This window comes from Pongo pygmaeus, chromosome 3, assembly GCF_028885625.2.
Source record: "Pongo pygmaeus isolate AG05252 chromosome 3, NHGRI_mPonPyg2-v2.0_pri, whole genome shotgun sequence".
In the NCBI taxonomy this organism is placed as follows: Eukaryota; Metazoa; Chordata; class Mammalia; order Primates; family Hominidae; genus Pongo; species Pongo pygmaeus.
Window position 1 is genome coordinate 153,982,135 of NC_072376.2, and position 16,304 is coordinate 153,998,438.

At 38.3% G+C, this 16,304-nt stretch overlaps 1 protein-coding gene across 4 annotated transcripts in view; it reads right to left on the minus strand.

Moving 5' to 3' along the window:
* The window catches only part of RNF150 (ring finger protein 150), a 263,839-nt gene that overhangs the window by 101,342 nt on the left and 146,193 nt on the right, over positions 1-16,304 (minus strand). The gene's annotated exons all lie outside the window — the stretch shown is intronic.

Here is a 16,304-nt window from a genome sequence, read left to right on the forward strand (position 1 = left end):
TTAGAAACCAAGTCAAATTTTCTCTTTCTTCAGCTACCTAGCTTTCTTCAGCTGCTGTTTTATATGTGAAAAAAGAACCTAAAATGCATTCATGATTTTAGTACCAGTGAAGTCATAATCTTGCGATGCCCTTTTCAACTCTCCAAGGCATTGACCCCAGGTCTGGTAAAGGTGGATCCTTCCCAACCAGCCCAGTTTACAGTTCTATGTTGCATTCCACAGATCCCCTGAGGAAGGGAATGGGACTTTGCATTCCATGACAAAAGGGTAAAATGTCCTGTCTTACGCCACCTGAGAGCTCTCTCTCCCCCACACAAACATTATGAATATTCAACTATAGATCTCTCTATATTATTTCCAAGCCAATTTTCTCCTATAGTGAGTACTCAAGCAACCAAAAAAGAACCTTTCTTAAGAAGCTCTAATATGATTTGCCAACATGAAATTATGGTCCCAGAACTATTTTCTGCTTATTTTACCTAATTCAATGGAAACAGCATGTTTCCACTGAACCATGTACCAATCAAAGAGAAGTATGGTGCAATGTTTCCATTGAACCACAAGGCACATGCCAAGCAAGGAGAAGATGGAAGCAGTACAGATAATTCCAGGATTGTTTCACTTCCACTCTTAGAGACTCCCACCACGGCTGCCCCAGTTATTAGACAGCTTGGAGCAAAAGTGCCATTTTTTTCTTGGGCCACTTTTATATATATGGGTCATTGTCCTTACACATCATGACACTGTGTGAAGTGAAGCCTCTTGGTGAGGAGTTCTGGGGCCCCTACGAGGAGTTCTTCAGTAATATCATACCAGATTCAAATATTAGTATTAATATTAATATTAATATTTATATTAATTTCATTAGGGTATGTTCTCAGGAATCACCCCAATTCAAATCTAGGGAGAAGGATGCAAGATGATTAGGGCACAGAGGCCTCACATCCACATGGAAATATCCCATTACCTAGAGTGACTACAGATTAAAGGGAGGAAATTTGCAACAGGGATGTTGTAGATTCAGGTCAAAATTAAACTCCACTACAGCTGCTTAACACTGGCTGTATTCACATGTTGAGGTCAGTTAGATGGAAGTACCAGGTTACATTTGCTCAGGCTTTTGCATGTTTCTTAGAATGTTACTTAACGGCTTTCCTTTGACCTTGATCTCTGTGCAGGTTTTCAATCTTAAATTCCTTGATGGTGTTTCACTTAGGCTGAACAACTACTTTAAAACTACATATTAAAGCGTCTGTGTATGCTACATCAATTATATATTTAAAAAATTTCTGAAATTTTGCAAATCCAATTGTAAAATCATAAAGCCATAGAGTGGGTTTGGCTGTTATTTCTGGGAATAACTGAAACTGGTGGCTCGATTTTCAACTGTGAAGAATTTACTGGCAATTTTGACGCGCCTTTTCTTTTCATTTTTACTTTGGTTAATGGCTGCATATGGTCTGAGGTTGTGCGGGGGATTAAGGCTGCTGGCTGGTTTTGTCTCTAAAGAAACATGATCTTCTTTGTATATTGGACTAATCTGGCCTAGTGAGGCTCATCCTGTTGCTGCAGCTATTTAGAGTTACTGAGGTAATGGTAGAATAATAATTTTTCATTTCATTTATTCCCTTATTTATATTATTTTGGCATGTTTACTTAAAGCTCTAAAAGTACATTTTTTTTTTTCGGGACGGGATCTTGGGGTTATTTATGAGGCTTTGGATGTTCAGAAATGCACATGTTTTACATTTTTTTTTTTTTTTTTTTTTTTGAGACAGGGTCTTGGTTCTGTTGCCCAGGCTGGAGTGCAGTGGCATGATCTTGGTTCACTGCAACCTCTGCCTCCCAGATTCAAGCAATTCTTAGAGGCCTCAGCCTCCCAAGTAGCTGGGACTACAGGCATGCGCCATCATGCCTGGCTAATTTTTGTCTTTTTAGTAGAGACAGAGTTTCGCTATATTGGCCAGGCTCGTCTTGAACTCCTGACCTCAAGTGATCCGCCTGCCTTGGCCTCCCCAAGTGCTGGGATATCAAGCCTGAGCCACCACGCCCAGACTTACATTTTTTAGTAGTCAGATTTCACTAATATATTCCTCTATGGCTTCCAGTTTCGATACTCTTTAGAACTATTTAGAAACTATTTTCTACCCAAGATTATAGAAATACTCATCTAAAATAGCTTCTCAAAACCTTACAGCTTTACTTTTTACATTTAAATCTTGAGCAATCTGCGATTTAATAATATTTATTGAATTCTTACAATTTGATAAGCAGAAAGAAGGAAGATTAGGATGCAATTATTTCCCCTAAATTATCAGATATATTTGGGTCAATTTTGCACTTTTTGCTCATGTTGTGAGGTTGACCTATCTTTTGCTGAACCTGTAACAGGCTGTTTTAGTTGTATAGCTTTTAACATATTTACTATCTGGTAGCCTAAATCTTCCTTCACTATCCGCCCCCCACCCATACAATATTCCTATTAATTACTTATACTTAAGAAACTAGAGTCTAACAGAGTTGGCTTCTGGACCTGGACAGCTTGTTTTAAATCCCAGTTCAGCATTTTAAAAATAGGCAACCAAATTTTGGATCTCCACAAGGCTTTAAACTACTCATCATCCATTTTCAGGGACTTCAGAAAACATTTTCTCTTCCTGTAGGGTAAAGTATAATTAACTATCTTAAAGCATTTATTTTAAACTTCAGTGCTTAGTTACACCACTTGTGTTGTCTGTGCCGCTGTTGTGCCCTCATGACATATAACATCCACTCAGAAAAACAAACAGTGCAAATGGCAGTGGGGAGGGCCTGTTCATCTGAACTTCAACCTTATTCATTTTCAGTATTCATAATACATTTCTAGAGTTCATCATGGTAAAAACAGATGAGATTTTGGGAGATTACTCTGGTGTGCTTTAGCCTATTGTGCATGGTGAAAAGCAATACTAGGGATATGTATTTATCCTAATAGAAACAGTCACTAAGAATTTAGGTATCTGGGGTGTCCAAAAAAAAGACACAAAGCAAAGTGGATTTGGATGAATTATCTTATTCTGATGAATGCACAAAATCCAGGGCAAAATGCTCCTCCAGGATCTATATTGTTCAACTGAGGCATGTGCACTGATATGAGTATCAAATTCCCTGATCTTTGCTTCATTTTGGAATCTGCAGCTACAGTGTCAGGGAGAAGCCAGCAGGTTCTCCCAAGTATACTAGGATATGCTTTGCTTCTGTGGGTGTGTGTGAGACAGAGAAGGAGAAAAATGGGTGGGGCTAGGGGGAGTGGTGCAAGCCCAGCACAGTGATCTGAGAGTTCAATGCTGCCTTAAGTAGCTACTATGCATCTATGACATTCCAAGGCTCAGGGAAAAGAAGTTAACAAATAGCATATTTGGTATGGGAAAACCCACAAGGAGGTCCTGCTATTTGGGCAATTCTATTTACTGTGACACAGAGTGCCTCTTTTTGCAAAATTATATCAGCCTACTATCTATTTTCCTCCCAAAGGCACTTTATACTTGTGAGTGGTGAGAAGTTGCTATTATGTAATTATTGTGTGCTCTGGAAAAGCTCTATAGTCAGGGAGAAAATGTGTAACCAGGACACATATGACCTGGCTGCCAGACGACAGCGGAGGAGCATCCTGTATTTTTAGTGCTTCCTTTTCCCATGAGAGTGCTCCATTGCCAGGATCTAATTTGGTATATGCAGATTAATAAGGAATCAAAACAGAAGTTCACAAAGCCAAATATTGTTTAATAACTAGGAAAGCCTTTACTTGTAAATTCAAACCAGGTTGTTTAGACATTGTATTAATAAAATATCTAGAATACCAGTACAGTGCTAGACATTTCACAAAGCCTGTAATCCCATTCTTCCCTGGGACCCTGGAGAGTGATAGCATCTCTCCCTGGGTTCATTCGATCAAAAATCCCTTTTCAACCTCCTGTATTCTTTTCTCTCCACTAATCTTTACTTCAATCTCAGTCTCACTGTTGGCCCTCTAGAACTTAGGTGACCAAAAAAAAAAAGCTTATATTGTCCCATTTGTGGATATTTTCTATTTGTACACTTAATATCCACTTTTTCAAAACTATAGTCCTCAGGTGACAAAAAACAAACAAACTTATATTGTCCCATTTGTAGATATTTTCTATTTGTACACTTAACATCTACTTTTTCAAAACCATAGTCCTCTCTTGTTGATCATTTATTCTCAGGAGGAATGTGTATGAAATTATTTTAAAAACTGCAAAATACTATATAAATGTAAAGTGTAATTACTGTTTGCATCAACAAGTATATTTTTAATAAACACAGATGCAAAAATCCTAAATACAGTACTCACAAACAGAATCCAATAATACAGTAGAAAAATCTTCATGACCAAGTGGGATTTATCCTAGGAATGTGAAGATGATTTAATATTAGAAAATATATTAGTACATTTTAGTACATTAACAAAGGAATAAGGCATATAATTATACTACATAGCTAGTTGTCCTCCAATATTGGGCCTTTCTTCCTTCTGCAGTATTAATGTTTTAGCTAGGCATAGGCTGTCCAGTGAAAAGGCTCCCCTGCAGCTGGGTGTGATGTGTGATTAGTATTTGGTCATTGAGGTGTGAGTACAGATGATACTCGCCACTCCAGGAACTTATCTACAAAAAAACTGAGTATGTGCTCTCCAGGTCCCTTCTCTCCCTTCCTTTTGACTTCAGATGGAGAGACACGAGCAGCCAGCTTCATAGAGAAGGAACCCATCTGTTGAGGACTGAACTCATTCCTGATTCTTTTTATGAGTAATAAAAGGAAATTTCTTTAATGTGATAATAAGCATCATTAAGAAATATTCCATTAAATGGGTGAAAAGCACTAGAAGTTTTTCAGTTAAAATCATGAATAAGACAGGATGAGCCAACATTGTAAGAAGTTATACTTGGTGCAAGAGACAAAGAAATTGGACTGCTAAGTCTTGGAAAGAAGAGCACACACTAGCACTATTTGGGGTATCACATGACCATGTATAAAAGACAAGATAATTATGTTATTAAAATTAGAAAACCATTCAGGACTCTTCTCAGAAGTTACAGAGGGGAATCCATATTGACAAATGCAGACTGTACCTCCCTACCATCAAGTAAGTGATGAGAATACTTAAATATATACAATTTAATGTTGTCAATTATACATCAGTAAAGCTAGGAAAAATGTGAAAAAACTGGAAAGTAATAAATTATTCGACAGCAGTAAAATGAGTAAGTAATCTGTGGTTTACTTACTTTTACTAAGAATTGATAATTCACAATGTCTTGACAATGTCACAATGTCTGTTTATCAGAGAACTCAGTTATATTTGTAATACATGTACATTTTCAATCTGAGATTTTCATTTTCTCTTTAATTCTGAAACATTTTTCTTCATATTTTATTACAGTATTTCTTCCTAAATTTTTTCTCTCCTGTGATTCCTATTATCCTGTTGGGGTAGCACTTCCTTTTCTTCCTCCATATTTCTTATACCCCTCTTATTTGAAAAAAAAAAAACTGTATTTTGAAATAATTATAGACTAATAACAAGTGGTATAAACATGCCGGGCATGGTGGCTCATGCCTGTAATCCCAGCACTTTGGGAGGCTGAGGTGGGCGGATCACCTGAGGTCAGGAGTTGAAGACCAGCCTGACCAACATGGTGAAATTCTGTCTCTACTAAAAATACAAAAATTAGCCAGGGATGGTGGCACGTGCCTGTAATCCCAGCCACTTGGGAGGCTGAGGCAGGAGAATTGCTTGAACCTGGGAGGCAGAGGTTGCAGTCAGCCAAGATCACACCACTGCACTCTAGCCTGGGTGACAAAGTGAGACTCCGTTTAAAAAAAAAAAAACACCAAAAAAACACAAAAAAACAAAAAGAAGAGGTAAAAACAGCACACGGAGGTCCTATGAACCAACCTCCCAGCTTCCTCTGACGGTGTCATCTTATATAATTATAGTGCATTATCAAAACAGGAAATTGGCACAATATAATTAAGTAAATTATGGAATTTATTTGGATTTCACCAGTTTTTGCATGTACAAAATTTTTAAATGTCTTTGTGTTTAATTCTATGAAATTTTATCACATATATAGAGTCATATAACCACTAACACAATTAAGATACTGACATATTCCACCATCAAGAAGAAATTGCCTCACTCTCTGCTTTCCCTTCCCTAAGCCTTGTATATTCTCCATATTAATTTTGTCAGTTCTAGAATGTTACATAAACGAAATCATATGGTATGTGATCCTCTAGATTGGCTTTTTCTCATTCAGCATAATGTCCTTATTATCCAAACAAGCATGTATCAGTAATTCATTCCTTTTGATTTCTGAGTATAATTCCATGGTAGAGAATGTGGTACACCACAGTTTAATTATTCGCCAATTGATGGACATATGGATTATTGCCAGTTTTTGGATATTACAAATAAAGCTGCTATGAACATTAGTTTTTGGATGAATATAAATGTTCATATCTCTGGGATGAATGCAAAGGAGTATAACTGCTAGCTTGTATGGTAGTTGAACATTTGGTGTTCTAAGAAATGGACAAACTGAGAGTGGCTGTATCATTTTACATTCCCACCAGCAATGTAGGAATGATTCAGTTTCTTAGTATCCTGGTAAGACTTGGTATTATCACTATTTTATTTTAGCCATCCTGAGAGGTGTACAAAGGTATTGCATTGTGTCTTTACAATATCTCTTCATTCATTCTGAGTGACTTATAATTTTTGAAGCTGATCTTCCAGCTCACAAATTTGTCTTTATTGTATCCATTTATATTTTATCCCATATTTTGGTGCTCTTTGTTTAAACTACGGGTGACCCTTGATCAACACAGGCTTGAACTGCATGGGTCCACTAATATATGGATTTTTTTCAATGAATATAATTGGCCCTTTGATCTGCAACCAAATGTGGATAAAAAATGCAGCATTTGAGGCTGGGCATGGGGGCTCACACCTGTAATCTCAGCACTTTGGGAGGCCAAGGCGGGAGGATTGCTTCAGTTCAGGAGTTCGAGACCAGCCTGGACAACATGGCGAAACCCTGCCTCTACAAAAAATACAAAAATTAGCTGGGTGTGGTGGCATGCTCCTGTAGTTCCAGCTACTTGGGAGGCTGAGGTGGGAGGATGACTTGAGCCTGGTAGGTCGAGCCCGCAATGAGCCATGATTGTGCCACTGTGCTCCAGGCTGAGTGACAGAGCAAGACCCTGTCTCAGAAAAACAAAAAGATAAAATACAGTATTTGCAGGATTTGAAACCCAGCTATACGAAAGGCAACTTTTTGGGGATTCTGCAGAGCTGACCGTGGGAGTTGAGTCTGTGCAGATTTTGAGTTTGTCCAGGTATCTGCAGGTCATCCTGGAACCAATCCCCAGGGAAGACGGAGGCAAGACTGTATTGTATTTTTCACACTAAATATTTTTCACTGTGTGTGTATGTGTTTTATAAAACAACTTCTAGTTCCTGCTGCATAGAATCTTCCCTTAATATTTGTGGTCCATTTTTAAACCATTCTTTCTCAGGTGGTATCTACTCATTTGGTACTATCTTTAATAATGGTGAGATTCCTCAGTTGTCTTGATAACTTCCTAATTAGCTCTTGTTCCCCTGATAGAACCAGTTTCTCTGCCTGATCCTATTCTCTGGGGAAAACCAAGGTGGAGGTCTTAGTCTTGTTCCTCCAGAAGATCCAGAACAGAGTTGAGTATGTTTAGACAGCCCCAAGCACCAAGAAACAACCAATGAGGCTTCCCATGAGGGCAGGCTCTCTGCAGTATTACTGGCTTCTCACCCTCCTCTCAGATGACCCCATGTACCTTTTGCCTGAGGCACTGCTGAAGTTCCGGCCTTCTATGTCATCAGTTCTCACTCAGATCCTCATTCAATCATCGAATCCAACATAATTTCCTTTTTCAAACACTTCCTATGTGACTCTTAGAAATTTAAGCCTCTGGTTAACAAATTCCCTAACAGCCCTGGTGTTAGAATAATCCCTTCAGTTCCTTGATCCTTAACCTTCTTGCTTTGATTGGTTCAGCTTCCCTATGAAGACACTGATTTCTCTGCATTACGGTGAAGGAAAGAATTTTTTAAATTAAATTTATTTTTATTAAGCCACATTCATTCTACATGCCTCAGCACCAGAAGATGGTTTGCTGAGTGCGCTCTATCTTGTACCTCCAGATCATTACTTCTAGCCCCATCACATCCTCCTTCAAAAGCCACTCATCTTTTGAGATTCTTTTCACTTGGATTTACAACCTTGTCCCCTCTCTCCTTACCACCATCTGCCAACCTCCTGTTATCTCCTCTTCCCTCAGTTAGCTCCTAGCTCACAGTATTCATCCTTCTCAAATCAGAATCTCAGTGTTTGCGAGGATGACCCAGCCAGTACTCGAGCCTGTCCATGGCTTGCTCCTCTCCTCCCTGTTGACCTTTGCCTCCATTGCTCCCTAGACACATGTTCCCACTGTTGTATCCTGGACCTTGTCACCACTAGAAAGTGCATCACCTCTGGAACGCTGACTTCAAAGATGTCATTTTCCAGTGCTACTTCCTCTTCTTCCAGATCTCTTTGCTCAGTCATGCCCACTCCATTACTCTCCTCTACTTTCTACCCATCAATCCCCTCCTGGCCTCCCTTCTCTCCCTACCAGCCCACATTCCATGATCCATCACTATAAACTCTTCTTAAAATACCCTTAGCTCCCCTGCACTTCTATTTCTCCATGGAACCTGCCCTACAAAATTTGCTTTTTCTATGCTTCCACCTCTTCATATGAACATTGCTAAGAGGAAGATCTCACAAGTCACCTTTCTTTTCACTTGTAATTTATGATCACTATCCTCAGTTGAACACCTGCTATTACCCTGCATTCCTCTATTTTGGACTCACTCCCCCTTTGTCCAAATGATGACCACATACCTTTATGTCTCTCCGGGAACCTCCCACACCCCCTCCCACCCACATTCTAAATCAGTGATGTTACCACAGAAGTCGTTGAGAAAAAATACCCACAAGAGGCAAATATCCTGTCCTATTATTAAATGAGATAATTCACAATGAATTACTTGGCACAGCGCTTTCCATACAGAACCCACTAAATAGATGTTAACTTTTATTAGTACCATTACTGTTGTCTTACCACTGTCAAATACACAAATCAGCCTGCATCTGTGCCTCCTTCTCTTGTTACAATTCAGTCCAATTTCTCTCTACTATAATGACCTAATCCAATCAGTATGATTCCCTCACCTGTCACAGTCACTACTGCTCAGGTTGGGGCAGGGCACATAAGAATTTTATTTGAGTTATAATGAAGTAAAGGCCTTCTTTTGGTCTTAAACTGGAGCATCTGTGGTTGTGAGAGTCACTTTCAATCCATGAGACAAAAATTCTAAGAAGAGAGCTGGCAATGAAGGAGGAGAGCCATAAATAACCTGATGACATGATTTGAGCCTTGATCAAGCCACATCTGAAGTCAGTCTACCTTTGGGTTTTGCAGTTATTTCGCTTAAAGTGGTTTGGTTTGAATTTTCTGCACTTTACGTCCATATTGTATAACCAGGTAGTGACACACACAAAAATGAATCCAGGTCTTCTGAATTCCAAACCAGAGTCACTGAACCTCTCATTATACTCCCATGCAATTTCTTAGGTGGTCTATAATTTAATTTTACTTCAATCAACTTATTTGAATTCACATTCGAATTCGCCATTAGTGTTTTCATACATTTCAGAAAAGAATATCCATATTACACTAAATTATTGCTATCTGCTTTGCACATACAATTCCAAAGTCATCCTAGACCATGAATAAGCAGTCATTCCATATGGCTCCAAAGTATGTTCTATCAGCTTTTCTACCCTAGGGAGAAGTTAGTACTATCCCGAAATATGTATCTTTCCTGAAACTCATGGTATTACCATACTTGTTGAAGATGGGAAGTGTGCTGTCTGGAAGACAGTCTTAGTTTGAACAATAAAAATAGTTCCCAAGGGACAAAAACTTAAATTCATAGGACTAATTTAGGAGTTTGAAAATGTATCATTCAGGAACCAAACTGATAACCTGTAGAGCCAACCAATTGACTTGATTTCTCCAGAAGACCTGCAAGCTCAAAATATGTAAGGCTCATCTAAGTTGCTGAATGAACACTGGTTAATCTGTGCTCCCCCAATACTCTGCTGCCAACTTGAAATATGTCAAATGCTGATGTTCCTGAAGTGCATTGTAATTTCACAACAGATCCTCTCAGTGTAGATTTGTCATTACAGTTATAGCTAACTGTTATGGAATTTAAAAACATATTTAAAGGAGATGCTAACAATAGCCAATTTTATTTTCCTTAGAATGGCTCTAGTAACAATTATCTCAGTGATGTCAATTCCTCAGCTATACTTGAGGTGATCAATGACTCATACTTTTTTGAAAGTTCATAGACATTCCTATTCTACAACTGTATAGAATTATTTATGAATTTGTGGTAACTGTAGGGTGAGTGATGAATGTAGAAAAAGAATTATTGAATGTTGACTTATTACATTATTGAGTGATGAATATAGAATTATTTATGAATTTGTGATAACCGTATGGGAAGTGATGAATATAGAATAAGGCATTGTATTTAGAGATTCACCTGTAGGATTTTCTTAGGAAATATTCAGTAAATCAGTCTTAAAAAATAACTTACTGCTAGTTCTGTGAGCATTTCAAATGGTTAAAAATAATATGATAGAGTCCAGGCTGAAATGAAACAACTCATAGAATACTAAATTGATTTTACAATAATTCCATTTTCATTAAAGTCAGTTTCTATTAGAGCAAATAATAATGCTTAAATTACTTTCTGCTTATATATAAAATATTTTTAATTCAATTTTTGCTGGACAAAAAACAATATATAGTTGTTCTTTGGTGTATGCAAGGAATTGCTTCCAGGACCCCCACATATACCAAAATCTGCCCATACTCAGTAGGCCCACAATTGGCCCTGAGGAACCTGTGTATACAAAAAGTAGCCTCTCTGTACATGCAGGTTTCACATCTCAGGAATACTCCATTTTCAATCTGTATTTGACTGGAAAAAATCTGCATATAAACAGACCAAACCTTTGTTGTTCAAGGTTCAGCTGTACATGTAAGTCTCATTAAGGAGCAGACTAGTGGAATCACAGTATAGGAGACTATGAGAAACCAAAATTTCCCAGCATTTTAATCTTGATAATAATATCATAAATGAAATTAAATAGCAGAATCATTTACCATAACTTCTAGCTGGGTGACTTTGGAAGATTTATTAAACCTTGAAGCTTCAGGTTCATTATTTTCACAACTCTCATATGAAATGTACCAAAACGAAAGGGTTGAGTAAGGATTAAATGAAAGAATGCACACAAAGAACCTAGAACACACATTACATTCAGTAAGTATTAACAGTTATTATTATCATCAACATTTATCAAATAAATACTTAGAGCATTCTAGATAGTATGAAACCTGCATTTAGACCAAAGGAGGTAGAGTGGGAAGAAGCACACTAACCTTGGCTTCCACTGGGGTCCAGGGACAAGGATGAGCTTATGGACAACTGAGAGCACCTGGATATTGTAGGGACCTCTGAAAACAGCTGGGGACCATGAAGCCCAAACTGGGCAAGTTGCCATTTCTGCAACATTAAAAGGTAAACTTTCCACCTGTTTTGGTCAATGAAAGGAAACTCAAAGGCCGATGAATGCAAAATCAATCTTCAAAGTAAAAAATGAATAACTGGGTTAGCAATTAATGGTTCAATTCATATTACTCTCTTAAGGTAGTGAAAAATAAAAATTGTGTAATTTTTAGTCTGAAAGTCACATAATAAAAGAAAACATGCAATTGTGTTTTATTTTGCTTTGAACTACTGGGAAAAATCACAATGAATCCCCTTTAGGCTATTTCATTTTTTTTCTTTTTTTTGACGGAGTCTCGCTTTGTCACCCAGGCTAGAGTGCAGCGGCATGATCTTGGGTCACCGCAACTTCTGCCTCCTGGGTTCAAGTGATTCTCCTGTCTTAGCCTTCCGGGGAGCTGGGACTACAGGCTTGTGCCACCATGCCCAGCTAATTTTTGTATTTTTAGTGAAGATGGGGTTTCACTATGTTGACCAGGCTGGTCTCGAATTCCTGACCTCAGGTGATCTGCTTATCTTAGTCTCTCAAAGTGCTGGGATTATAGGCATGAGCCACCATGCCCGATCCCCTTTAGGCTATTTTTAACAATACATGGCAAGAGCCTAGAATTCCAATTAAAAAACAATCACAGTATCATGGATCTAATGAACTTCTAGATATTTACGATACACTATTCTGTACCACTGGAATGGGAAAATATAGATGAAGCACCTTGATATGGTTTGGCTGTGTCCCCCTGCCCCCAAATCTCATCTTGAATTATAGTTCCCATAATCCCCACGTATAGTGGGAGGAGCTGGGTGGGAGGTAGTTGAATCATGGGGGCAGTTTCCCCCACACTATTCTCGTGATAGCAAGTTCTTATGAGATCTGATGCTTTTAAAGGGGCTTCCCCCTTTGCTCAGCTCTCATTCTTCTCCTTTCTGCTGCCATGTGAAGAACGTGTTTGCTTCCCCTTCTGCATGATTGTAAGTTTCCTGAGGCCTCCCCAGCCCTATGGAACTGAGTCAATTAAATGTCTTTCCTTTATAAATTACCAGTCTCAGGCAGTTCTTTATAGAGCATGAGAACAGACTAATACATACCTCTTCTCAAAAATTCTTGGTTATTTGTTTGGCAGAAGTTATCTGGAAATTCCCAATTTACTGCATAATTACCAACTGTCTCATTACTTTTACTTGCTTAATAATTTCTATGTGTAAGTATTCAACAACTTGTCTTCGGCAGTCTTTGAAAGTAGAAGTGAGAGATTCCTTTATTAAAGGCTCAGATTGGAAAATCCCTGTTTTTAAGGCCAATTAAAGTTTACTATTTTGGTTTCTAGAAGCTGGAAATCCCCATATAGTTTTCCCTATAGTAAGATGACGTGTACTATAAATTCAAGAAGCATTAAGGTCAAGTTAAAAGACCAACTACAGGTTGAGTATCCTTATTTGACATGATTGGAACCAGAAGTGTTTCAGATTTTGGAATTTTTCAGATTTTGAAATATTTGCATATACATAATGAGACATCTTGGCGATAGAACCCAAGCATAAACTCAAAATTCATTTATGTTTCATATCCACTTTATACAAATAGTCTGAAGGTAATTTTACATAATACTTTTAGTAACTTTTTGCATGAAATAAAATTTGTGTACACTGAACTATCAGAAAGCAAAGGTGTCACTATCTAGGCCACTCACTTGGACAACCTGTGGTTGTTTGGCACCACCATCATTCCTGACTTAGAATTTATATGCTACCAAAAAGCAATAATTTTTTAATACTTATTCACACATAGGTACTTCACAATAAAAAAACATGACATACCATCAATACAGAGAAAAAATAATGTGTTTGGGGTAACTAAGCAGCACAGTAGCATCACCAGGTGCCTGTATCAGCTGTTAAATAGCAGCAACAAAAAAAAGCAGGACTTTGGTCTCCACCTGTGATGCCGTGTTTTGTTTAAAAGGTTATAGTGCATTGTATTTTATTTTTTAAGGTGAGACAGAACATCACAAGTAGTTGAGGAGCCAGGAAGTAGATTTTCTAAGGTTGAGGAAGCGTTCTGCTGGAACAGAACGCATCGGCCTCATTAACAATGTTTTTTGTCTTAGAGTCCTCTCATTGATTTTCATAAACAAACATGATTTCATCTTGTTATGAATGCATGCTGCTCTAGTCCTTACTCCTCCAAAAACCCCATCACATGTTTTTCACCATGTTATCTATAGGCACTTTTTCTATAGTGTTAACATCATCTTCACCATAACTATTTTTACAATCACCTTGATTCAGAACCATTTTGGCTATTTCATCATTGGTCAACGAATATATGGCAGGAGCCTCATCAATGGCAAAATCTTTGATATCCACTTCTTCCAATTTACTGATGGACTCTCAAGATATTTTTTGCATATGTAAGGAGGTCAGACATCATCTTTTTCTCACTTGACATATGAAATCCTTCAAAGTCACCACCTTATTCATCATCATCACTGAACAGAGTTTTAGGCCAGAGGTTGAGCCAGGCATGCGCAAATGTATCTTTAGTTACTGTGTTCCAAGCATTGGTAATTGCATATATGGCATCCTTCATCCTCTTGAAAACCTTCCACACCCACACCTCTGTTCACTGCTGCTAGTCTGCTGTTTAAGAAAGTGTTTTTGTATTTATTCTTCTTTGACCTAGTACTGGTCATGGCTGAACTAATGAAGTATGTGGCACAAACTTTTTATTTTTTTGGTGAGAATTTTTTAGCTGGAGGATGAGCAGAACAATTGTTAGGGACTAACAAAACTTTGCAGGTCCTCATCCAGTCCAGCTTCTCTGTAGTGAGCATGGGTCACTGGAACAATCAGTGAAACCAGTCAGAAAACATGTCCCTGGTGATCCATGCCATTTTATTAAAATAACAATGAACTGATAAGAAATTAACACCTTGAAACACTCCTTGAAACATCAAGGACACAAGCCTTTGCCTATCACGTAAGTTTACAACTATGCTTGCCTGCTGCATTAGCACATCCCAGCAGTGATTCTGTCCTTGGCATACTTAGTTTCTGTACAGGCTATCTCATCAGCTGTAGTCAGTGTGTTTCTGGGGCAATAAGGTTAAAACTGCGATGTTTCATAAGCATTATAGACTTGTTCGGGCATCGAATTTTCATCAGTGATGACCTTGTAAAACTTATCAATGAATTCCTCTGTTGCTTTGTGATCAGCGGAAACTTTATGACCACAAATCTTTAAAAAATTAATGCTATTTCTTAATTTTCTGCAATCAGCCTGTTGAATATTCACAGTTCCCTTTTTCAGTTCATTGTGATGGATCTTTGTTTCATGATCAGCACACCATTAAGTGGCCAATGTTCAGTGTGAAGCTGACAGATCCACTCAGTACATACTCAAGCTCTTCACTTTTAGCTGTATGCAGTGTTTTTCTATTTTTCATTAACTTTTGCTCATCACTTTCAACATAGAACTTCAACAATTTATCCTTCTGTTTCTTCAGGTCACATGGGGCGGTCATTCTAACACTATACTCTTCTGTAAGACATCTCATACTTACACTGCTGTCCAGTTTCTCCAATAGCTTGGCTTTCTGTACTATAGATAAGCATAAATTTGTCCTCCTTTTCTTATCATTGTTACCCACAGAGGTAACTGCATGTCTTTTTTGATACTTTCAACAATATATTTATACCATAGAGCAAAGAATAAGCAAAAATAACACAGCGTGTAATGCATGTAGATCTTGGCCTCACGTAGGGCACTTCAGGGAATCTGTCATTGGTGAATCTGGCCTGCACCTGTGCCATTTTATTACCCTTTCTGGGCACGCTTGTGGGGGGAATCTAGGCACGCGTGGAAAGAGATTGACGCTAAAGGGGGTAAGAAAGTCTTTTTTCCTTTGGAGATGGTGAATGACTTTGTATGTTGTATAACTGCATTTTTTTTTTTTTTGAGACAGATTCTCACTCTGTTGACCAGGCTGAAGTGCAGTGGTGCAATCTTGTATCACTGCAGCCTCTGCCTTCCAGGTTCAAGTGATTTTCGTGTCTCAGCCTCTCCAGTAGCTGGGACTACAGGCACATGCCACTATGCCCGGCTAATTTTTGTGTTTTTAGTAGGGGCAGGGTTTCTCCACGTTGGCTAGGCTGGTCTTGAGGTCCTTGCCTCAAGTGATCTGCCCACTTTGGCCTCCCAAAGTGCTGAGATTACAGGTGTCAGCCCCGTGCCCAGCTGTGTGACTGCATTTTGACTGTGACCTGTCACATGAGGTCAGATGTAGAATTTTCCACTTGCGGTGTTATGTCCATGCTCAAAAATTTTAAATTTTGAATCATTTTGCATTTTGGATTTTCAGATTAGGGACACTCAACTTGTATTAATAACTTGAGGAGTGAAATAGCAAAAACAAGATAGAACTTGATGATATACCTTGGCAGACAAAAAATGGGCCTCTTAAGGATCAGAGCTCAAGCTCCAAATAAGTGGAAAACACTACATATCCTTTGGCTTGATACATAAATTATTGGGATGAGTTCTGATAAACATTGGTATGAAAAGGTTTTTAGA